The following is a 25,098-nucleotide window of genomic DNA, read 5'->3' as shown; positions in this document are numbered from 1 at the left end:
TAGATCCTGTGAATTGGAGATCCGGGTGGTGGCTTGTGAATATCAGTGGTGAGAGACAGCGATGTGGCGTATTAGATTACTTCAGTAAGTTTTTGATTAATTTTATTTGGATGTTTCAGTTTGGCTGATAATTTGGACCGCGATAGCAGTGCGGAAATTGTATAAATTGTCCACTGAAACATAGCTACTTAATAAAAAGTATATATATTTTGCTACGCTTCCTCAAAGCTTGTCTGTCTTTTGCAAACAGGACGAGATCAATATTTACACATTAGCGCCCAACTACAATGCATATTACACATCTGTGCACATTATATAAACCCATTTCCGCGTCTCTTTCATCCTAACACACCTGCCATCGCAGCGTCGCGCCGGTGCCAGAGCTCTGCACGGGCCCATCTGGGCACGTATTTACAAACGACTCCGATCAGAACGCTGTCCTCAAAACAAACCTGCGCTTTTGCGCAAGCAAACGCGCCGCCTGGGAGGTCGGCCGCACACAGCGGCTCGCATTGTGCCGAACGGGGACCGACGGTAAACTCTTTCTTAGCGGAAATGGTGTTGGGTGGCAGTGACAGTCGGTGGTGATGGCTTTTGTGGCACTGGAACTGCAAAATGCTGAACAGTGTTGGTAAATGCGAAGCGAATTTGGCGCAGAGGAGGCATAGAGAATGTAGTTAGACTCAAGATGGGCTAGATCGGCTAGATGACGGGAATTAGAGTTACATGTCTTTGTGTATCGTTTATGCAGCAGAATGAATCTGATATTTTTAGTGACAAGCAGAAATTGTCACAGTGTTTCAATTAACTGTTTTTGAAAGTGGCCTCAAATTGGGAGCAAAGTTTCTCAACACCACTCCAACGAGTCGTCGTGGACAAATCAAACAACAACCACAACAAATAACCAGCGAAACATTTATATCGCTGACCATGTTGCGCCATTGCGCTTACTCCTAGTTCAATCACCTCACGTCTAAGGTCTCCACATGTAAAGACCCGTTCACAGGGCACACCCGATCCCGCCACCACTAAAATACGTCTCACATGGGCCCTGAAAACGGCAGCACAATTTCAAACAGAACCTTAGCCGGCGCCGGCACTCCATTTCAAACGAAACGAAATTCTGCCATGCCGTTTTACTCTCCGTTTGATCTAATCTGTCTGAAACTGAACGGATACGGAGTTTGTGATGCGAGAACTACGAAATACCGAAGCGAAATTTGCCTATCTGTGTCGTTTATCCTGAATGTCGTTAGGTTTAATGTTTATGGCCGTTATGTGCTCTATGTAAATCAACCAGATTGGGAAGCCTGTGCAAGTTCTTCCCCGCCGCTACCGAGGAAGGAATTTATGAGTCTTCATTTGGCGGAAATGCTCACATTCAACAAATGTTAGTAGACGGGAGAAAGATTTACTCAAAATACATCGCATTTACATATGATATGAAGCATAAGAACACATAAAACGAGCCATAAAGCATAAACAATTGTCCATATGGTTTTACCGGTAAAGATGTTGCGTGCATCATTACCGGATCAAGAAGTTACAGCGCATTTCAACACTTTGGTCATAATTAGGTACACGTGTGAAAACAGACCACCATTAGTTGACACCAAGCTCCCATGGGGGGTCACTGCATATGTTCCTTCCTTAAAATATTGGACTAAAATCGGAGGGAAGTGTTGTTTGTTCGTTACAACCCTGCGCATTTATCTTCACATAGGATAATACACAGATAACAGTAGTACTGGATTGGAAACAGAATATTGGCAGTTGCAGTAAGAGGCCGAATGTTTTTATGCGACGGCGCCAAAATGGAATTCTCGCGTGCTGCTGGGTGGATAATTTGTGTGTTGTGTATGGGCGGCAAAAATCGTCATTTTTGTGTTTTGTCGTTTGCATTTAAAATCGAAGCTACCAATGTTACTTTCATTTGCTAAAAGAATTGAAGTATTTCACTTTCAATTTGATAATTTAGAGGGCACAATGCGTGGTGTTTTCTTTTGAAAAAATTGCGGTGCAAAGCCTTAACGTATAAGTACATCAACAATGGAGGAGGGGAATGAGCGGTAAAAACTGCCGTTCTGGCTACAACCCAACGAACCAAGAGGAACAAAAGATTAAAACAGGAGATGTCTCACATGCCACCTATTCGCTTTTCTCACCGAAACACCTCTACGGGCTCAGTGGGTTGGCGCCATGGGTCACCGTGACCGGGCTGAGTGGGATCAGGACTATTCCGCTGTGTGTGAGCTGCATTTCAGAAAGAAAGATTTCGAAGATGATCGGTCATTTCGCACCGGCATGCAGAGACCGCGCCGTCGGCTCAAGAGCGGCGCAGTCCTGTCAGTATTGACCAGCGTGGATTACGCGATGCCCCCTGTGCACGAGCGGCCAGCGAAACTAGCCATAGCATCGGCACGCCACTCACACCAGAAGCATGTTATGAAGGGCCGGACCGATACGTTCTTCACGAATGACAATATCAGCTATCAGGTGGCAACTACAACTGGTCGAGTGTCCGACAGTTCCTGGAGGACGAGGCGGTACTCCGAACTAAGGGCCTCAGATGGTGGTCACTGGTCACGTTTCAGCCCCGCCGACGCCTCCGCCCGAATGGCACCATCACGGCAGGAGTGACAGCAGGATGGTGCTCTTGTCATCCAGGAGCTAGTGGCCGCGGTGGCGAAATCCACTGAAATGGAGGACCTGGATGACAGCGCCAAGGCCTCCCTGGGACACAGCTCCGGCGCCTTGGCACGCTCGGCCACCAGGCGTAACAAGTACGGTGCCTCCGCTAGCCTGCAAATCTACATATAATGGTGCTACGCCGCTGGAGGTACGACTGGAGAAAGACGAGGAAAACATCGACCTCACCGTGAGGATCTGCCATATTTGGAGGCAACTGCCGAAGACGGAAGCTAACAGGAACCAGCTGCTGGTCCGCGATCAACCAAGAAGTGACGCAGAAGTGACGAAGATAGTCGTAAAACGGGATGTCGAACTGACCGGAATTCGTTTGCAATTATAGCCACGACGTCCTTAGGAGCCTCCTTCCAGAGATGTATGCGAAGGTTTTCAATCGATTCGCTGGAAAGTGTGGAAACATGGTAACTGATAAGTGAGACAGACAGTGCTGTCCATCGAAAGTCAGGAAGCAGACACCCCAGCCACTGGTGCAACCCGATCGAGGAGCGACAAGAGGCCAAAGCTCAGCAGGGTCAAGAAGATGTAAGGCGGGGAAGTAAGGTCGCTGATGAAATTGGGAGGGCAGGCGAAGCAAAGTGACATTTGAAGGGGTGTTTTGTGACGTTTGTTTGAATTGTGACCTTTGGATGGTTCGTTGTGACAGGACTGGTGTCGGTTAGCATGTAAATAAAGAGATCAAACTCCATGTACAATTTCTTTGTTGATGAGAGTGAGAAATCATTATAATCAAATCAGTGGCATACGACGTTCCCTCACCACGGTGAGGAAAGTTTAACCAGCAACGTTTAGTAAAATAAGTTGCCATTATGCAAAAACGCAACAATAAACACGAGCACGGCTAGATTGCTTCTTTATAAGTTTCATTCACAATCACATAAACCAATATTTTTTGTTGCCTGTGAGAGGAGATATCGAAGTCTGGGCACGAAATATTCGGTTCTGTTTTCGGCCTCTTACTGCAGCCACCGGAATCCTGTTTCCAATCCAGTACTACTGTTATCTGTGGATAATACAATATGTGCATAAAGATAAATTAGTTTAGAAACAGCGACGTATTTTCGCGAAAAATAACTTTTGAAATCGATCGACTCCGAAGTGTGGCTTATAATAATACCAACTTTTGAAATATATAAGTACCTACCCTGAAGTCAGCTTTTATTTTAGATCTTGTACGTCGATATGATACGTGATACACTATGCAATGCGCAACATGCACTGGAATGATGCTATATCTCAAACTAAAACGAAAGAACCAATGAAAAGAGAGCTTGAAATATTCTGCCGGACCAACAAGAGACGCGGCGCAAAATGGCCCTGCCTCAAAGAGTCGCCTCCATAATACAGTGGTTGGCGGTCATGCGATGGACTCCCTAATGTGGTTCATGTTCGGCGACCGCATGCCTTTATGGTGAGGGGTCGCGTGCTCATGGTTTCTAACGGAATTGACGCCTGGAGCAGACGGCTGGCTTCTGGCTTCTGCCTAAATAACCCTTCCAGAAATAATACTCAGATATCTAAAATGTCCCCTCAACGTTGATTACATTACATAAAAAGGGAGAGTATTGCCACAAAGACCCTTCCGTGGGCCCATTCTCCTGCATTTGTTCGCCAACAGTCGTCGTTTCGGCTCCACTAAAGCGTGCGCCGAGGCCAATACCACTCCTTTGTTGATGACACAGGAGCAGTCGTTCAGGACCAGTGTTTACAGGTGTTTGTAAACGCGCGCCGTGTCTCTGCTGCGGGACGTATGCCAGCGGCACATCGGTCGCGGACAAAGGCCGCATTGCATCTCGTAGTGTCAGCACAGCGCCGTGAGCCTGCTGTCGCTCGGTCCAGCAGAATGGCGATGTTTAGTGGAGTTCACTGGGGCTATGTGTTGGCAGTGCCAGGCGCTTCCGTAATTCGTCGGATAATAGCATCAATGGCTGGCAGGGCTGTTTGCCTGCCGACAGCTGAAATTGACCCTGAAGCGTGCAAGCATGAAGCAGAATATTATACGAGAATGGGTTTCATAAAACGATATTTTACTTTGAATATCTACCTTACTATGATTTTCAATAAATCCTTGTAAATAATAAAACAGAATGCACTGGTTTGTAAATTCAAACCATTTCATATTCACTCTCCCAATGCTGGCAAAGTTCGCATCATCATACGCGCTTCAGCGTCTCCGATTGTGTTTTTTACGTCAAATGATTGGGCATGGTACCTATATGTAGGTATAATAACCGGGGTTCGTTATTAGCTAACTACATATAATAATGCCTATTGCCTAACAATAATTTCATACTAGTTTCTGGGTGTAAATTATTCAGAAAAAATAAACAAATTATTATCATAGCAAACAAAGAACAAAACGCTCACGGATTTCCTAGCCACAATACATTATCAAGACGAAAAAAAATCTCGCTTGTATGTATTGGCCGTCCGCCTAATAAATGCACATCTGTCGACGTTCCCGCCAATTCTGGTGCGCCGCGCGCCAATCGTGACATCGCGTGCGTCGCATTTGTCCTTCCCGCGCCACAATACGCACTGCTGCGTGTTAATCGCCGCTCGGCCATACTTGTAGGCTGCCGTGCGACAGGCTGACCGGTGGAGCTCGCCCCATCAGGGCACGTGTATTTGCTTTCGGATTCGTGGACGAAATAGGCAGTTGTTTAGACGACGGTGGTGTCGGGAGCCAGGTCGGGAGCAGTAATTTAGCTGCCACATCAATAGAAGTGATTTGAACGCAACACGCAAACGGAAAGCGATAAGAATATCGACTGAGTGATGACGCAGACAAGTAACGATAATTTGATACAGACGCAAAAATATAAGCATTCTAGGCCGTAAATTTCGCCTCATTGGGATGCAGGGTACGAAGAATAAAGAAATCTTGAGGGACCGGTAGTGACATGAAAGGCAATTTCGTCAAAACTTTAAATAGGTGTCTTGAAGTTCTTTAGTGCATGGTATCTCATGTATCAGTTTTTTTATTATTTCATGTTTTTTTTGCTCGAGCCGACCATTTTTGGCGCAAAATTTGCTCCCCTTCTCCACCGGAACGCCAGTGAACAAATAAAACTATTTATATCTTCTCCCTCTATCGGCTTGCTCGTTCTAATTGCACTCACACACGACTAACCCCTTTCAGTAGCTCCTGACAACGTCTGTCTTAGATCCTGTTCGCTACAAATAAATTGCAGCTATTCCCGCCTATCGCCCATTCAGTGATCTTTGCTCGGCCCGTGTCGCCTCATTCAGGTGTTTCCAACCATGCCAGCTTAGTGATCGTTCGACAGAGCTCCATTGGGCCAAATGTTCTGCCTGCTCTCTGACTGACACAATGATCGGAGCTGGTGGACCGTACTTGTCTCGCCGACGAATGAAAGATGATGTGAAACCGTGGGGGAATGGTGGAAGAGGTGGAAGAAAAGAGAGGAAGAAACATTTAAGTGGAAGGTTTTGGCTCGGAAAATGGAGGTATTTGGGAGGGAGGAGCCAGACGGTGTCATATTATATCAGTGTCAGTGTCAGTGTCGGTGGTGTCAGTGTCATCGTCATGGGTCGTGTGTCAGAGTCAGTATTGTTGGGAGTGTCGGGTGTCAGTGTCAGCGTCTGGTGTCGGCGGTGTCAGACGCAGCCCGGAGACGTGGTTGGTCGGCGGCTGTCAGTGTCAGTGTCAGTCTTAGGTGTCAGCAGTAGCAGTCAGTGTCAGTATCAGCTGTGTCTTTCAGTGTCAGGTGTCGGGTGTCGGCGGTGTCAGTCTCTGGTGTCAGTGTCAGTGTCGCCGGTGTCAGACCCAGCCCGGAGGTGTGGTCGGCCGGTGACTGTCGGTGTCAGTGTTAGTTTGTCAGCTGTGTCAGTCAGTCTAAGTGTCGGGTGTCGGCTGCCAGTCTCGAGTGTCAGTGTCAGTGTCGGGTCGGGTGTCGGCAGTGTCAGACGCAGCCCGGAGGCGTGGTCGGCTGTCGCCGGCACGCTGCCGGTCGCTGGCACCAACCTACAATCAATACGGCACCACCGCCGCCGCGGACGGCGCCGCTGACGCCGACAGTGACGTCACTGACGTCAGCGGGGTCAGTGACGTCATCAGTAACACACGGTGACGTCAGCGGTGACAGTGACGTTTTATACAATTTTGGTGATGGTAGTTGTGCAAGTGACGTCATTGACAGATAATATTTAATCCACTGACTTTAGTGATGCAAATGACAAATTATTTGGCTAGCAGCAGATGCTGACGACAAAATAGTCAGCGTGAATGTAACGTCATTCGTCAGTTGCACTTATGTCAGTTAGTAGTTACGTCAGATTGAGATGTAATGTTGACGCCAGTGAAATGATTATTGAGACACATAAGCCTGCACAGTCCATGCTGATGCTCGGTGAAATATCTTTATGATAAGTACTCCCATGCAGGGGCGTCGCCGACGGGGGGGTCGGGGGGGGGGGTCGTGACCCCCCCACTCCTGAAAACTGGGGGTGTCGACCCCCCCACTTTTTGCGATGCTGAGTATGCTTTTTTAGCTTTTATGTCAGTGAAGCAGGCGTCAGCAACACCAACAAATACATCAGATACAAAATCGCTTCAAGAGCTCCCTAAAGCCAATTAGCCAATTACCTAAAGGTCAATTAGCTGTGAGCGGGGAACACCAGCACAACAATGTTTTTAAGTAGCCCCCATCCTAGTACCTTTTTATCCCTCAAAGGATTGGACGCGCCAAAACTGCCCCGAGCGTTCGTCTGATCGTTTAAAAAAAAAAAAATGGTCGCAGTCGATTCGTCGGATCAGTACCTAACTACAAAACTACAAACTAGCCTCAGCCCCATGGCTACCGTCACAACTAGCTGTACAGTGCACATGTAGGGGAAAGGGAGTCAGATGGAACCGTCTCGGGCTTTCGCAAAGAAGTTGCGCAAAAAGGAGCCGATTGCAACAAAACTTCCGGTGCGCTCGAGTTAATCACCTACTTAAAATAAATCGATATCCCTGATTCAAATAAAGATGACCTTAGTTCACTTTTTCATAACGTGCTTTTAATTGATAGGGTAGTTTTTGGAGCTGATTTTGAACTTAGCGCCCATCTGAACATTTAAGAAGTAGTTGTGTTGCTTATTCATATAACATGCTAGGAAGCAATCGGTGGTGGTCATCCACTATTAGGTACTGGTCGATCTGACCTGACCTGATCTACCCCAAATGCATGGAGTCATCATCTTCGTTCAAAACTAAGATAACATTCGTAATCAGAACCTCGAAAAACCATCACAACTTACATTCGTTAAGTTCTAGCAGGTCCCGAGTTTCTCTACTTATTGGCGATGACCTGAGTCCTGAGATGACCCGAAAACTTGTAAATGGGTATCATCGGCTTTCTCTCGTCACGGGCAGCATGCTCTTTTTTCCGCAAACCTGTAGATCGATCAGGGGTCGAAAGCATGCCTCAGCGTTAGTTTAGTATACGTTATACGTTAGCGACTGGGAAACCACCAATAGAAGGGCTACAGTGAAGCAGAAAACTATTCGATAGCTCTTTTAAAGGGAACCCCCCCCCCCCACCTTAACATTAGATTTGAGTTGAGATAGCCAAAATGGGGTCCCTGGCTCACAATTACCGGTTTCGGCACTCACAACATCGAGAAATGCCTTAAATCGGAAATATTGAATTTCAAAATTGCAGCATTTTGATTCAGAGGGGCTAATGCATAGGAATACCCCTCTGAATGTGTGACGTCAGCGCAGATATCTAACGATTTTTAAATGTTTGACTAAAACGTTTTGTAGCACGCGGTGGTATATGCTGCTTTGCGCGCAACAAGTGCCGCACTTTCAGCTGCCAAACTATTGCTTCCAAATAAAGTCGCTAGGAACAGCGGAGATCCCAAAAAGTAAACAGAAGTAAAAGTCTAATATCTTGAATACCGGTGAATATTTTTCGGTGAAATTTGGTATATATTCGTTTTCGCTCTTTCTGAACCGAGCGACATCACTTTCATGCCAATTCATAAACTTTTTTGAAGGTGGGAGGGTCCCTTTAACGCTCTTTCGCTAGCTTCGCGTTAGATTTCATCTCAGGTCTATGTTTGGCCCATAAGAAGGCAAACAGCTAACTGGACAGATTCTGCCGAAACATCTGCTTTGCAATAACTTTCGATTCCGTGAATTTGTATGGTATGTACATATGTTGTCTTGTCACCACCGTCTTGATCTCTTTGAGACGCGTCACATGAGTTAAAATTTGACCATTCAGAATTAACGTTAAAACGACCTCAGGTCAACGATATTTCCTGATCGAAAAAGGACCTCCTGCTGCATATGAATGGATCCGTGTTGTTGAGCTGAACAGTGAACACCTTCCAGGTGCTGTCATCGCTCTACCGCGTCTTCGTCAAAAGTTGTAGAAAAAAATGATGGTGGCCATCGATGGACATTTCCACTAATGACCTTTCGAGTCATCACTCGCCATAAGTTGCACCCTGTCCCTGGCAATGATGAGCTGATTTGTCATGGCTCCAAAGATATTTTGCGTTTCTGACGAACTTTTTCAAAGCAGGAGGCATTCGTGCTTTTTCTAATTTCTCATTATTTTCTAATGATGAGGTCACGTATTTGACATGCCTTCAGATCATAGATGTAAATCCTCAGTTAGAATCATGAATTGCTGACACGTATAACCCCATACATTAGGTACCTATACAGTGTACCAAATTTCGAAGTTATGGGAGAAAAGCTACAAGAATGGCGAGAGGGGAAAGTTTTTATAGAGGTATACCGTATAACTGAACTTGACATGGCGACCTGACCTTAAGTGACCAGTGATAATTTTTACGCAAGTGATGTAGGTAGGTATACCTACCTAATAGGTTATACCAAATTTGGCGGCGCTGCGCGCCGATTTGTTACACACGCACACACACACATACGCACGCACAAAACTGGGAAGTGTGGCAAAAAAAAAACACCCCTACCCATCGGGTGAAGACTAGAAACCCGACCCCCCCCCCCCGGCCACTAAAAAATCCGTGGCGACGCCCCTGCTCCCATGGGAGGGTAAATGATCACGTTCGCAGTTCGCACGAACAGTTTTCTGTAATTGCCTGTAAATGGACCCAATTCCCTTTGGAAAAAGAAATCATAGCATTCTCACTTGTTCTTTGCTATTGCATTCAACACCAGGTGCAATTCGAACCGACTTGCATGCTGTTTCGTGTGCTTGACGTTATTCTAATTACATAGCATTCCGTCATAAGGGGCATAAGAATGAGCAAGGCAATCCACTTAGGGCCTCTGTTCATTTTTAGCAAAGATAACTACGTTACGAGCCGCCTAAATTTTGCCACAGCATTACCAGGGCACTCATGTGAACTGAACTTTATATTTAGGGGTCGTTTGGTCGATGAAGGTTCCCTTCGTCTTGTCTGGTTGGCATTCGATAAATGTTGCATGAGGCGGGCGACCAAGAATTCCCTCGGAAAAGGAGTGTAAATTTAGTACGGTCAGGGTGGCAAGAGCAAGATGAAAATAGATCAAGAGAGAAAGGAAGAGCGGAGGGGAGAAGCGGGAGGGTAATGGAGAAAGAGAGAGAGAGAGAGAGAGAGAGAGAGAGAGAGAGAGAAAGAGAGAGAGAGAGAGAGACAGAAGAGAGAGAGAGAAAAGAGAGAGAGAGAAAGAGAGAGAGAGATAGAGAGAGAGAGAGAGAGGAGAGAGAGAGAGAGAGAGAGAGAGAGAGAGAGAGAGAGAGAGAGAGAGAGAGAGAGAGAGAGAGAGAGAGAGAGAGAGATGGGGCATAGAGATATAATATTTTGTGTGCGAATGATAATGAGTCATGAGACACAATGCTAGGATGCTAGAAGCTAGAAGAAGGGAAGGGGGAGGGTAGAAGAAGGGAGAGAGGGAATTGTTGGCAAATCTCTTCTTCATCTTCTTTACTTTCCTTGTTTCCTCCCTCTGTCTCTATCTCTCTCCTTATCTTTCTCTATGTCTTTTTCACATCCAGTCTGAAAACATTCAACTAAGAAAATTCAAGTCTCATTCTGAGAGCGCTGGAAACGTTGAAAACGCTAGAACGTAGCTACGTACCGCCATGATAATTGGTAAACTACCCGACGAGTATAACGATGCGCGGGCTGGATCGTCTCATAGAATCTTCCACTTCTGGTCGGATCCCTATGCAAAGTTTTCCACGACGACAGGATTAGAGCCATGCGCGAATCTCTCCCCAAGCTACTAGGTCAGAGAGCCGTACCTTATCTCGCACCAATAAAACGTCAGGCGTTGCAGTAGATAACCAGCACTGCGAAGCCAGACTCCGGCACCAAATCTCCGTTGAACAAAACGCTGTAAGAACTATCCCACCAGAGTAAAGACAAAAACCTGTCGCTAAAACGAGTTCCACCCTTATTATAAACATTCCATTGGAAAACCAAAGCATTACGCATAGCTCAGCTCAATACAAGACCAGAGTTAGATTGATTTAGCAAATCTCCCACCGGTGAAATGAGAACCCCAGCACCACGCAAAACATCCCACATCTGAAAGGCCAGGCACCTCACCAAAACTCCCTCCACTGAAATGTTGGAGCGCCTCACCAAATCTCCCTCTGCTACCAGTGCGTCGTTCGCGACACGTCGACCGAACCGACACGGGACGACGCACCAGTCTCGCTTTACAGCCTCCAGCCGACAGACGGGCCTAATGACCCTGTCCCGCTCCGTGCAGCCAATTAGTCGAGCTGAGCTACAGGTACGCACTCGTTTGGGCCCCGCAGTAGTCGGAGCCGGCTTTCAGAAAGCTCAGAAGCTGGTGAGAGAGAATAGTGGATGGAAGCAGGCTGCGCGGGGAAGAAGTGAGTATGGTGCTACAAATATACATAAGGCGGATACGTGGCGTGGGTCTGATTTAGGCTGTGATATACGGTCACGGAAAATAGAATGGTCAACCAATGATGTTTGTATGATTAATTTAGCTGAATCTCGTGTCAGACTGCGCCCCGATCTCTGCAGTTGTTAGATTATCCCGTTTCGACAATATACCCTTATTGGTATCCACCTTAGGTTGGTGTGTTTCTTAGAGCATTGCCTCATATGACAACGTGTCAACATTCGGAGACTGTGCACTCTAAATCTTCTCTATAATGGTTTTCTAGCCATGACTATTGATATTTGGTAAGGTAAGGTTCTAGGAATATGAGTGCAGGCATTTTGCAAACATACTCGTATCATATATGGCTCATATCGAATATCGACCCACTTGAAGTGGCGAACAAGATCCATTCACTCTTCCAGCTCGTCTTTCATGAGCTCTGTCGCCTTTCAAACTCTTTAGAAACCGGTCTGGTATCATTTATAGTAAAGTGCCCATAATTTTATGTTGTGCCAAGCCTACTTCATTGTTGTTATCGGGTTTGTATTTGATGCACTCCAATGGAGGCGAAATAATTTTAACCCTTGCCGGGCTAAAGGGCTCGATGCAGCCCCTCGTTTTCCGGAGATAGCGTCGCTGCCAAATTTTGCACACCCTGTGGGAATCTTTTTGGCACATTCCCCGAAAATTTCCATTCCAGTCATTTCAGTTCAGGTCACCAGGCAACAAAAACCAGTAGGTGATTATTTCTACAGCTTACCAACTGACATGTTCTTGACCTATCTTGCGAGCAAATGAGCTGCCTAGTAGCCTAGGACGGAAATCATCTACAGAAACTTTTCAAATGCACATTGCAAGCCTCATTTAACGACACAACAGCTGACCCTGTGTCCTAAAGGAAGGCGAACCAATCTATCCGACCATTGCTTCAAAATGCGCCAAGAACGGTCACAGTCAGTTGAGAGTTATGATAATCAATTAACCCGCGCCCCGCTGGGCTATTCAGCCATACGCGCCCTGCTGGGGGGGGGGGGGCAGATTCTGCCCCCCCCCCTGTCTAACTTCCGAACCGATGGTCGTAGAAAGACGGGGAAAACGGCAATCGAAAGCTCTCAACAAGGCGGATCTTAACCCGCGCCCTGCTGGGGGGGGTGTTTGAACACCCCCCCTGTGGTTTTTCGCGAATATCTCAAAAACGGCGGCGCGGAGCGCCGCCGTTTTTGGTACACCTTATCATACATCAATTCTACACATGTTGTGAAAATTTCAGACCAAGGTCATTCAAGGTCAGGTCACCAGGTCACTTGAAGTGACCTCACCTCATAAAAACTTTCAATGTCTGTCATAGCTACACCGAGTGACCGATCGCTTTGAAACTTTCAGCGATTGCTAAGAGCAATAGCCCGCGCCCCACTGGGGTCTGTGTATAACACGCCCTACTGGGGGGGGGGGGGGCTATTCATAGCCCCCCCTCCTAACTCCGAAACTACTGGGCCGATCGTCAAAATTCAAACGGCGTCTGATAGCCCCGGAAAAACTGTCGAGCGAAACCTAATTTCATTGACCTCGAGGTCACCGATGACGTCACAGGTCAGGTCAAAGTAAAAATTATTAGCACTTTGGCTTGTTCACATTTTGGGCTCTGGCCGCCGTCTTACAAGTCAGATCAGGCTCATTTTTGGTTTCCACACTCGTGAACAGATGCTCTAGATACCTTGAGGGTACCAAACTTGTACTTTGATTTTCAGGTCAGGGTCAGGTCATCACAGGTCACGAAAATATTATATCATGCGTCGGTCACGTGACACATGTTTTATGGTCCATTTAGGCCATAGATTTCGAATTTGATGTCGTCTGTGTCATTCGAGGTCATTTTGAGTCGAATTTAGCTTAGGTCAGGTCACTTTCAGGTCAAAAAAGGTCAAATTTTGAAGTTGAAATTTTTCAACAAAAAAGGTGTCTATTGGATGCAGTTTGAGCTCAGGAACACGATGGTGCCATTTATATTGGTGTACGATGTCAAATACGTACTAAAAAAGTGATTTGAAAAATTAATAATTGTGAATTTTTTGCAATAATGCGTATAACTTGGCCATTTTTGAAGATATTCAGCTAAAACTTGCTAGAGTTATTCATAATCATGCGTTCTGTCACATATATTCCGGTTTTTTCGAAAAGTCAAAAACTTTTTGAAAAAAATATAAAAATATAAATTTTGAATATTATTATATAAAATTTTAGAAATTTTCAAAATTTTGAAAATCCGAGATAACAGTTTGATAGCGCGGTCAATTCTGAGTCCTTTCATGCAAAGAAATTGGATCTAGATTAAAAACTGAGCTCTTGGGAGCGATTGCCGTGGTTCAATGTTTTGCGTCGAAATCGGACGAACATGACGTCACTCTGACGTCATTTCCGGCCGACCTATGGTAACTACGAAGTTCAAATTTTGACACAAGGTGTCAAATTGATGCAGCCGAAGGTGCTGAAAGTTTGGCGTCGATACGTCAAGCGGTTTGGAAGTTATTGCAGAAAAACGGGAGGGGGGGCTATAAATAGCCCCCCCCCCCAGTGGGGCGCGGGATAGCATGTACAAAATGTATATCTCAGAATTTTGATATCGATGACCTAAGGTCAGGTCAATTTTGCGACCTCCCCATTATAAGTCAATGGGAGAAAATTGAAATGCGCCTCTTTTGGATGAAAGACGTTATAAACACTCCCAAACACCGAATTACAAGTGGTTTAGACACACTGAACTTGAAAATGGTGTCCGTGACCCTTGTTTATGCCCTGAGGTCATCTTAGGTCACGAATGGTATCTAACAGTTTTTCGCAAATAACTTTTGATAGAGGCATGCTAGAGCGATGAAAACGCCTTAGATGTGTTCAGCTCGACGATACGGATCGACTGATATGCAACATGACCCTTTCCGGTCAGGTCATGACCTTGACCTGAGGTCAAATTTTCAAGTTGACCTTTCAAGGTCAAGTTATAGTTCATTCGATGCGTCTTGACGAGAGGAACACGATGCCGGTAAAAGTAAGCTCGTACAATGCTTGGGTCAAAAGTTATTGCAGAAAAACTGTTTTCGAAAAAATCGGCTATTTTTGCAGTTTTTGCCCCCTGCAGGCAAAACCGTTGACGTTAGGTCAAATCTGAGAGAATTACTCAGAAAGGGCGTTAATAGGGCTATCGAATGCGCTTTTCCGCGGCGCTGTAGCTCTATTGGTTCCCGAGTTATGCGTTGGCTTCTTGGAAATTTTCGACATTTGACCTGGAAATCGGCGAAATTTTGCCTTCAATGACCTCTGGTGACCTGACCTTTGACCTGACCAAAAAATTGACCGAAGTGATTTCGTCATTATTTTTTACGCTCTTTCGAACGCCGCCTTCCGCGTATCGCTACGTGGCCCAGGAGCCGAGTTACAAGGGGGGGTGTTCAAACACCCCCCCCCCCCAGCAGGGCGTGGAAATCCAGGACCCCCAGCAGGGCGCGGGTTAACCCACGAGCCGCTGGGGGGGGGCATAAAGTTGCCCCCCCTTTACGTTTTGTGGAATATCTCCGAAACCTGATGAGCTACGAACGTGAAACTTGGCATAGCTTCAAATGAATACCTAGGCAATGTTTGGAGAAAGTTTGGTGGTTGTAGCACCAAAGATGACGTCACAGTGACGTCATAAAGCTTTGTCGTTTTCCGATATGGACCGTTTCTGATGACGCTGAGCATGAAACTCAACTGTAAATGAACTAGACAGCACCTGCTGTCATCCTTAAACATCTAAGCACACTTCTATCTAGTTCCTGACCAATAATCGGCTCTTTATATTCGGTCCCATACATCTGATGTATCGTGAGGAAACTGAGAGTCGCAAATCTATAATTTGACTTATGACGTCACTGTGACGTCATTTCAAATGGGATCGACACCAAATTTGGACACAACCTCGGCTAGGTATTCAGAAAGACGTGTGCAAAGTTTCGCTTCTCTATCTCTTCGCGTTGCGACGATATCGTCGCGGAAGTAAAGGGGGGGGCAACTATATGCCCCCCCCCCAGCGGCCGGCGGGTGGCGCGGAGGCCCAGCGGCCGCCGGGTTAAGAGCCCAAATTTTTTTGCTTAAGTAGGTCAGAGGTTAGGTCAAGGTCAGGTCAAGGGTACAAGATGCAAATTTCTACAGTATCGGCCTTGCACCGTAGTTGCCGAAGAATGGACTGAGACTGATTGCCCAAAACGTGTTCTTAGACTACCAAGACAATATTCGTTGCATACAATGTCATTCAAAGGTCAAGGTCAAGGTCAGGTCAGGTCAGGTCAGGTCACCAAAAACAAATTATAGAAAAGGGCATGTTGCCGACAAACTGCACTAGGTAGTTGGTGTTGCGTCTCATTTCGGCTCTGATCGTTGCTGCCGGGCCGGGCCGATTCGTGATCCCGGCCGGCGCCGCTCCGCGCCGCCGCCGCCCCATCCCCCTGCCACGCCGCCGGCAGATGGGCCGTCCGCGAGAGACTTTATGGCAGTGATCGGGTGACGGGACGCTTCTCTCTCCCTGCGACCGTGTTCTACAGCTGCAGTTGTATGAAAGGATGCGCTGTTACCGGAGGGACTGACCCGGGGGGAGGGGGTGGGCTGGCGTGGCGTCGCACGTGGAACTGTGTCCCCGGCGGGTCGGAGCCGTTAGGCCGACATGTGCCGACCGCGTGGTAGGGTTACCAGGACGCTGTGTAGTGTGTAGCTTCTTTGTTATTTCATCACTTCCGTCGCCATCTGTGTCCTCCCGACCCAGTACATAAACGGGGCGGGAGCAACCCTCGCTCTCACTTCTTTACTTTTCGGCGCCGAGAGAGCACTGCCTCGCTCTCTCTGGCCAACTCTTCTTGTCAGTGATACTGTGTTGTCATCGCCTATTCGCCATCTGCAATACTCACCAGTTCGGAAGAATCTTGTGTTTGTGAATGGTGCAGAGTGGAGTGCAGCGGCGGATAAAAGCACGGGGAGAGTGGCACACAGTCAGTTCGCACAGTCTTCTATTTCACGGTGACCGGGTCTACTTATCATTCCTATCTGATTCCTCATTTTCCTAATACCTCTTGCTCTCTGAAAAGAGGGTTCCTTTGTCTCTCTGAAAAGAGGGCTCTGCATACCCTTTTAGGTCTTAACATGCTCTCTGTAAAGAGGGTTCCTTTGTCGCTCTGAAAAGAGTGCTCTTAAACCTTGATCCAAAATTATATCCATTCATATAGCATCCACTTCTTATATTATAAATTCCCAATTTCGCCTCATTACCATATCAACCTATATCCTGTCAGGCCCCGGTCGCCACACCAAATGATGCGAGACGTCAACACACACACAGTTATACAGTCCACTGAGTCAAGTTGAAGAACGTCTGCAACAGGGCATGTGCGACACATGTTTTATGGGACATTTTACTCATATAATTCAATAGGCACACTCAATAAGTGATATAGACCACCTCTGGATGAATTTCAGGTCGAGGTCAGGTCAAGGTCAGGTCAAGTAAGGTCAAATTTTGAAGTTGGTTTTTAAGGCCTAAAAAGGTGTCTATCTGATGCAGTTTTTCACGGCGAATCGAATGGTGCTATTTTTTGTTTCCGTACGAGGTCTAGAACTTCCAAAAAAAATCATTTTTCAAAATGTTTGTGTGTCGTGACGTCATAAAATTTTTAATAACTCCCACATTTTTAACCGATTCTTCTAAAAATTGGTATGTAGGTGCACATAGACCACTTCTCTGACATATATTCCGGTTTTTTCGATACACTCAAAATTTTGGATTTTATAATTATTTTCCCAAAAAAAGTCAGTTTTTTGAAAAAATTTAGGCCAAAATCCAAAATTTTCAAAAAACCGAGATAGCCATTTGATAGACAAAGTAGAATCACGTATAACCTTTTTTGTTACGTCTTGATTCCCTTAAAAATGAAGATGTTAGCGGCGTTTGAAATTTTGCCGTTTTTGAGGCGAAAATGGCGAACATGACGTCACTAAAACGTCAATTTCTCAAAAAATTTCCGACGGGTTTCGCTCAAATTTTCAGAAAACGTGTCACATTGATGTATGATAAGGTACCGAAAGTTCGACGTCGCTGGCGTAACGCGTTTAGAAGTTATTGGCGAAAAACGGGAGGAGGGCAGATTCTGCCCCCCCCCCCCCCCAGCGGGGCGCGGGTTAACTGTATTGCAAAGCACGTCTGGTTTTCTGGCACGTTAGGGCTAAGGAAATAAGTGTCAATCCCACTAGAAAACCACTTCACCATCAACACTGACAACAGCAGGTTGTCATGGTAACAGCAAAAAGGCAACAACGCAACAGCGCGGTGTGAAAAAGCCGCATAAGGAAAAACGTGAAGGAAGGTCTGTCGTTTCCCTTAGGTACCTACTGACCACTCGTCTGACAAGTATTCCTAGAATTCTGTCACGCCTCTAGGGAAATGTTGGTACACTGTAAAAAAAGTTTAGCATTTGGGGTACTAACGGCTGCTATTCGTAGCACCTTTTAGCGTCAAAAGAACCCTACGACGTATTTACAAAGAAGCATGGTGCTAATACTGTGCTAATGATAGCTAACATTCCCATCAAATGTTATAAGTTTAGATCACCTATTCTTCTACTGAGCTTAACGTCTACTTCTGCTAGTACCCAGTCCATCAGTGAGTGCTCTTTCAAGCTGGATTTCTAATTAGAACCATTTTAAGTGTTTTAGAAGTTGGTAACGCTGAATATGGTGCTTACGTTAGTATCACAATAGAACCGGACATGCTTACAGAGGAAACAAATTTGAAATTGGCGCCAAAGAAAGTAGCTAAGCCCTGCTTTACAAATCTCTGGGAGTCTTATCACCAGCCCTTTAGCACGTTTTGACGGCGCAGAGCGATATGCGCATGCGCGTGCCAGCTGTTTCCGGCCACGTGTTGCGCCATTTTAGTGGAGTCCGTTGGTCGTGGTGGGAGTGTGTGCACGTGCTCCGGTATATGAAGTGAAATAAAGTGAAGTGAAGTGCTCCGGGCACATGCCACCGAGTGATAGCTCTGGAATGATAGCTTAAATCAGCTATTATCGGTGGAATCCGTCGTGCGTGGCATGGGAGTGCGTGCCCCTGCTCCGGGAGGCAGTGAGGTGGAGGGAAGTGCAGTGCAGCAGTGCAGTGAAGTGAAGTGAAGTGCTCCGGGGCCGGGTGGTACATGAGCATTTGCCACCGACACATGCCACCGACACCGACGTTGATCGATTTTGGTGAGTCTGACACGTTGTATCTTTTGACATTATCTTATATTGTTTAAGTGCTTCATATTCCGACTTTGGCAAATCGCGCTTCTTGGTCTGAAGGAAAGTTGTGTTGTTTGCGAAAATAGCTCCCAACAGAAAAAAAAAATCTTGGAACTGATCCAGTTTTTTTTTGCTCCAGGCATGGGGCCTGGTCAGTTCTTCCGTCGACTACCACTTACAATGGAGGACAACCGACAACAACACGGGGTCTCCGGTTCCGTCTATCACTAAACGCCGTCTGGTCGTGGATGAGGTCGAACTTATGGCCATGAACGGAACGTCGGTTCAACGACCCCCCCCCCGCCTCCCCCAGTCGATCTCGCGTTAATCGTCGGTCACTGCGAGTGTGCAGGTATATGAGCGACCTTTCGTTATTTCCCGTGCGTTTGTTTGTGTATATATTTACATTTGTTTTTCATGCAGATGATATGAAGTGTTAATAAATGTTCCATCATTATTTTTTAATTTTATAATGTGTTGGATGCTTGAAAGATGCACTTACACGGGAATATTGCAGAATGCAAAAACACAATCATTGAGACTTGTAGTTATCACTTATCTAGGATATAACCTTTTTTGCACGTCTTTTCAGCCTTACACAATTTCCTTTTTGATAATTGATTAGTCCTTTTTGCAGTAACTAGTGAAAGTATGTGCTGCTAAAGAAAGCAGTTTTTGCGAACTTTTCATGCAGCAGCTTTAACTAGCATAGATATTCTACTTTCAGCCCCAATGCTTTCGTTAGCATTATTCCACTTGTCGTGGGGTAACAATAGCGCTAAAACGGTTCATATGTGAGTACGGAAGGTACTAACTGCATGCTATTCTTAGCACCTTTTAAAGTTTAGCACCGCTAGGGTACTGAAAATTGGTCTAGCAGGTGTAGGGTACTACATTTAGTACACGGGTGCTAAACAAACATGGGTACTTATATTAGCACCTTGATACTAAACTAGATCTCAGTTAAGTACGAATAAAATGCTTAGCTTAGCACCGCTAGGGTACTGAAAATTAGTCAATTGAAAAGTACCTCTATGGTGCTAAACTTTTTTTACAGTGTAATTTTCTCCCCAGGTTTCTCTGGGGATCGTGCATCTTACATAAGATTGGCGGGACACGTGGAGACGATGCTACGTGTTATCCTGACTTTGTGAGCCGGGAAAGGTCAGAAATCTCACAGGCTCATTGCGAAAGAAGCGCTGCTGTTGGAATATTGGACCAGATAAGAGATGTCAATCGGATACCAACGTTTTGGTATACCGATACCAAACCGATACCAACTCGGTATTTGGTATTTAAATCCTAATGTGTTTGGTATTTTGTTGGTATCATGAACCCTCCCTAACGTTTAAGAGGCTAAGAAATCGGTAAAAAGTTGGTATTTTACTCATGTTCCCAAGTTGGTTTGGTTTCGGTATTTCTCCACGGTTTTGGTTGGTATTTGCTTTGGTATCGCTATTCCGATTTTCCGTAATTGACATCACTAGACCAGATGTCCAGCCTCTCGGACTTGGAATCTAAGCTGCTAAGCTTTTCAATAAATCTAGCAACCTTTTGCTTACTAGATTGGGTCAGGAATATTTGGAGGCTTTTTGAAAGATGTAATTTTATTCAGATATGATAGAGCTGCAGTCCTTTATTTACCAATCGTGACTATAAATGTTGTATTGTTTCGCCTGTCGCCAACATATTATGCTAATATTGGCAATAAAAGTACCCAACTCTCTTTCTCTTTCCCACATTTACGTTTTATTTTTATCGTGTACTTACCTATGCGTTTTTTCTTCTTCTTTTTTCATAAATGTGAAGAAATTCCCTCATTCATAAGTCAGTCACTTTTGACATGCATTTCATAGATGTAACAGTTAACCCACGATAAATTATATGCAGCTATCAAAGCACTGGTTTTGTGTAAAACACCGTTTCAGTTCCGAATGAAATAGTGAACAGCCTTGCAACTCCTACCCACGGATTCATCTGCCTCTTTTCACCACACCTCCCATTCACCTTTCAAATCCATCAAAGCATACCATTTTCATGTCAAGGCAACTCACAACAACAGCACATCAGCTGCGCAGGATACTGTTTTCTGATTTCTGGCCACCAAAACACCGCAGCATCGAAGCTCCTGCGAGCGGTGAATCGTTGAAGCAGTCACGCTAGTCTACTGCCCGTGGAAGCTAATAAAAATGACGATCAATGATTGCAGTGAATTAGGTGCGACCTGTTGTGATGCCCCGCGCTGCATATCAGATATCGCTTTGTTGCTGGTTGCTGGGTTGGACAGCAGGTCATGGGGGTTTATAGTGTGAAACGGTTCAGAGGGGAGGCATCCTGTTTGGTAGGCGCTGTATGTATGCACTATGCGTGTCAGGCAGTCCTAAATAACGGCGTCCAAACAGCAACAGTTGTAACGCCTTTATACGTATAAGGCATGTGTGAGTCTCGTACTGAGTCACTGACATTACAATGATTGTTCTAAACCTCGATTCAAGCTTGCTATAGCGATACTATTGAAGAAGTCAAATCTTGATTGAATTTTGTGTAGGTAGTGTGCAGAAAAAAAATAGTTCGAATATCATACATGCAGCGTGCAAAGCTGGTCAATACAATCCGTCCTAGCCACTGGACGGATAATCTTCAGGCGTCGTAAGGACTGTGTCATTAATGTGCTCAATGTCATAGTCGGTGTACTTAATTAACACCCAATTACGTCACAATGGTATCCACCAATCACCTGGCGAGCTGGCGCAAGGTACTCGTGTGGCTGAGTGTCGGAATGAAATGAGCTAGCGCTAGGAAACATGGCTACTAAATTAGAACAGGGGCACTACGCGTTGTAGCATTCCACTCACAATTAGTCGTGCAGTTCTCATTTGCAAAGATATACGGGTGGGTCTGCTAAGAGATTGACTCGGTTGTAGCCGACTGTCTGTAGTAGCGTAGTCGAGAGACAAATTAGATGAGTAAATGAGATGCGTACTGAGTATGCGTGTCTTCAAATGTAGTGGAGACGTATTTGAGCTAAAGGCCTGCACAAATGAAAATCAAAGGGCTTATCAGCATGCTGGAAACTATATCCGATGTAAAACGGCCATAAAAGCACCGGTCATACACTTTTTTTCAAGCACATGGATGCTGCAATGGCCGAATTACCATTTCCTAAAAACTGACAATTTTTTTAAAGACATAACCGGACATGTTGTTTGGATCATAGTGATGATCCAATGGGCGCTGTGCTCAATAGTGCAAGTGCCAAATTTTAATCTGAATCCCAAGCCATAGTCATGTCCCTCTACATTATATAGAGTTCTACAACGCCATAATGGTGCAAATATGTTCGGATTTTGTCACACCACAAAACTCATATCACTGGTAATGTCGGACCACCACCGCGACTTGCAACCAGTGTGGACGTTGGGTGGTGTCGTGAGTTGGTGGTGGGACAATAAATATCCCACCATCCCTTCCACTCTAAAATACTAAACACGAGCGCACACTGAAACCCCATCAACACCTTCACCACCTCCGTCTTGGACAACACCGCAGAACTCGAAAACAACAGCGGTGGTGAAAAACAGCGCCGCTTCTCCTCACACTAACGCAACTTCCACCTGTTCACCGGAGAGAGCAAAACACCAACACTAGCACCACTATGAAACCACCGGAACCAGTAACAGGCACCCCACACCAGCACAAACAGAAGCACCAACTACAAAACCTACAACACCAGGCCCTGATTTCAGCGTCGGTGCATTCCATGATTTCCAGCCCACGCCGACTCCACTAATTTCAGTCGCTACGGCGGCCATGCTTTGGCTTTTTTGGGAAATGAAGCGGTAAGATTTTATTGCTCTACTAAGGCGTATCCGAGGTCATGAGATAAACCACATGGGAAGACATTGGGTGTATAGATGGCCATGAATTAGTGCCCCGCGCCGGGGACTGAGGTTGGGCAGCTCTTCTGAGGCAGGCCTGGGGCCACTGAGCTAACCGTCACATCCCGTGAACTACTTCAGAAGGGGAAACTTCTCTACGTTTATCCCATTTACGAGTGACTCGACAGCCCATACAAGAAGGAGGGGGTCAGGAGAGGGGGACGGTACCGGCCGGTTTCTTACCTTCTCGAGTGCCAATGACCTCGGCTTGGAGACGCCATCGGAGCGCGCCTCCATTGCACCTCTCACCGCATGCCCACAGTCGCTTTAAGCGCCCGCGGGGACGCTCCGAACCCACGACTGTGTACATGATGGGCGCCTACGCGAGGGGCACATAGCTCGGCCCGCCGCGGCGCCCCGCGCACGGCCGCTGCTCTTCACCGCCGCCGCCGCCGCGAGCCCAGCCACCGGGCGACTGCAGAGACGCCTGGCGGCGGACGGAGCAACTACTCGGTCGATAGCGCCTCCCGTCTGCAGCGACGACCGCGCAGAGGCGGCGCCAGCGGAGTGAAAATGGGATGAACGAGATTGAGAGTAGCAACTAGTCAGCGTGATACTCATGAATTCTTTATAGAAAAAAAGCGTCAGAGATTTGAAGTTTTGCGAGTTTATAGTCGCCACTCCGTTGCACTCCTGGTAAGCGTCGCTGACTCTGCCCCTGGCGAGCACTGCCTCTGGGCTCGTTGCCGGGCCAATATTGAAAGTCGGCCGGCGCTGGCGGGCGACGCGCGGCCGCGGCGTCAGATCAGAGAGAGCCGCCTCTGTCGAGTGGCCGCCGTCACCGCATCTCATGGCCGGAGTCCATCTGGGTTCCTCCCCCTTTCCGCCCCCCCCCTTCCCCGGCCCTCCTTCCGGTGCCTCTTCCATCCCCGTTGCGGTCGTCCCATCTGCCCGCCATATCCGCCTACCCATGGCTGGCGGAGTGGGGCGTTTGACGCATCCAGTCTGCCTCGGAGAAGCATCAGCATAAAGGGTGGCGGTAAACGCTTTTTGCCAAACGATGCGAAAGACATTTCAGGTGATAGCGAAAATGAAAACCGCCAGGAAAATAGGTGATGTCGAAACTGTGCAGTGACAGAGACGGAGCCTGCTGGATAATTTGTCACAGGAGGAGGTGTTGGGTCGAAATTGCCAGGTCAGGGGCGTCTTGACAAGGGTGTCAGGCCGGAGATGTCATTTCGGTGGCAGTGGTGCCAGTCACCGATGCCAGGTATTGGGTTTTGGGCCGAATGTATAATTTCGCTAGTGTCACGTCGGTTTCGTCAGGTCCGTGGCATCCGTTGTGGCATACACAGGATGTCATGTCGAGACAGGTATGTCAAGAATGTCAGGTCGGCATTGGTGGTGTCATTTTACCAGTGTCAGGTCGTCTGCAGCGGTGTCAGGCTGGTGGTGTCATGTCATTTCGTCACTGTCACCTCACCACTGTCAGTACAAGCCTGCGTCGGTGTCAGGTCGTGGCCGCGGAGCAGCGCTGTTCCAGTGAGGCGAATCCAATCGATGCGGTGTCAGCGCGTCGGACGATGGTACTGCGGCCGGGAGCGGCGATCCCCCGTTATAGACAGCTGGTGGTAGCGATATTTGATGGCCGGTCATAGCGGGAACATGTGGTGGGAATGGCGCCGGGAAAATGGCGCTCTTGGTGTGATTGTGGTGACTTCGAAAGGGCAGACGGGCTGATGTGTTCACTGGGAGCTATAGCTGTATTTTAGGGACTTCGACTACTGGGCAGATCGTAGCAATATACAATAAATCCAAAATGTAAAACAATGTAACTAAGACCAAAGTGAATTGAAATCGTGAAACTTTAGAGGTTATCAGCGTTCTATAACCAGCACCAAGTTTATCTGATGGTTCAAGCTAGAAATATGCAACACTTGAGATAGGCTTTAGCAATTTTATTTACTGTTTGAATGCGTGATTTTATATGGATTGCAATGGATTGCAACTTCCATTAACGTGACAGCAGATTGAATGCGACAAAGAGAAGAAAACATGCGAGAGTGTGAGGCAACCAAAGTAGGAAACTGTAATGCGATTCAGAACAAGTGAAGTGAAGCCAAAAGTTCCTTCATCATTTATGTCATTTCCCTCCTCTTAGGCCCTTATCACGGGTTGTCTTGCCTTGCCATCAATTAGATGCATAAGCCATACGAATAAACATTCAACAAGACATCGCTCCTTCCAATTGTTATATAAAAGCCTCTTAGCAGGCAGCAGAGCAGTATATGTTTTCGAACGGGACATTGATTTGCTATCCAGATCCACTATCTAACGACTAAGCCATCACATTCTAATGGCCACGATCGTG

At 46.5% G+C, this 25,098-nt stretch overlaps 1 long non-coding RNA gene across 1 annotated transcript in view; it reads right to left on the bottom strand.

Moving 5' to 3' along the window:
* The window catches only part of LOC122377119, a 28,396-nt gene extending 5,238 nt beyond the window's left edge, over positions 1-23,158 (bottom strand). Inside the window, exon 1 of the long non-coding RNA XR_006255785.1 lies at positions 22,971-23,158. This is a non-coding gene — a long non-coding RNA (uncharacterized LOC122377119). The remainder of the gene's footprint in view (positions 1-22,970) is intronic.
* Between the last annotated feature and the right edge of the window lie 1,940 nt (positions 23,159-25,098).

This window comes from Amphibalanus amphitrite, unplaced genomic scaffold (genome assembly GCF_019059575.1).
Source record: "Amphibalanus amphitrite isolate SeventyFive unplaced genomic scaffold, NRLGWU_Aamphi_draft 002537F_arrow, whole genome shotgun sequence".
Classification (NCBI taxonomy): Eukaryota; Metazoa; Arthropoda; class Thecostraca; order Balanomorpha; family Balanidae; genus Amphibalanus; species Amphibalanus amphitrite.
This window is presented reverse-complemented; position numbering and strand designations above follow the sequence as displayed.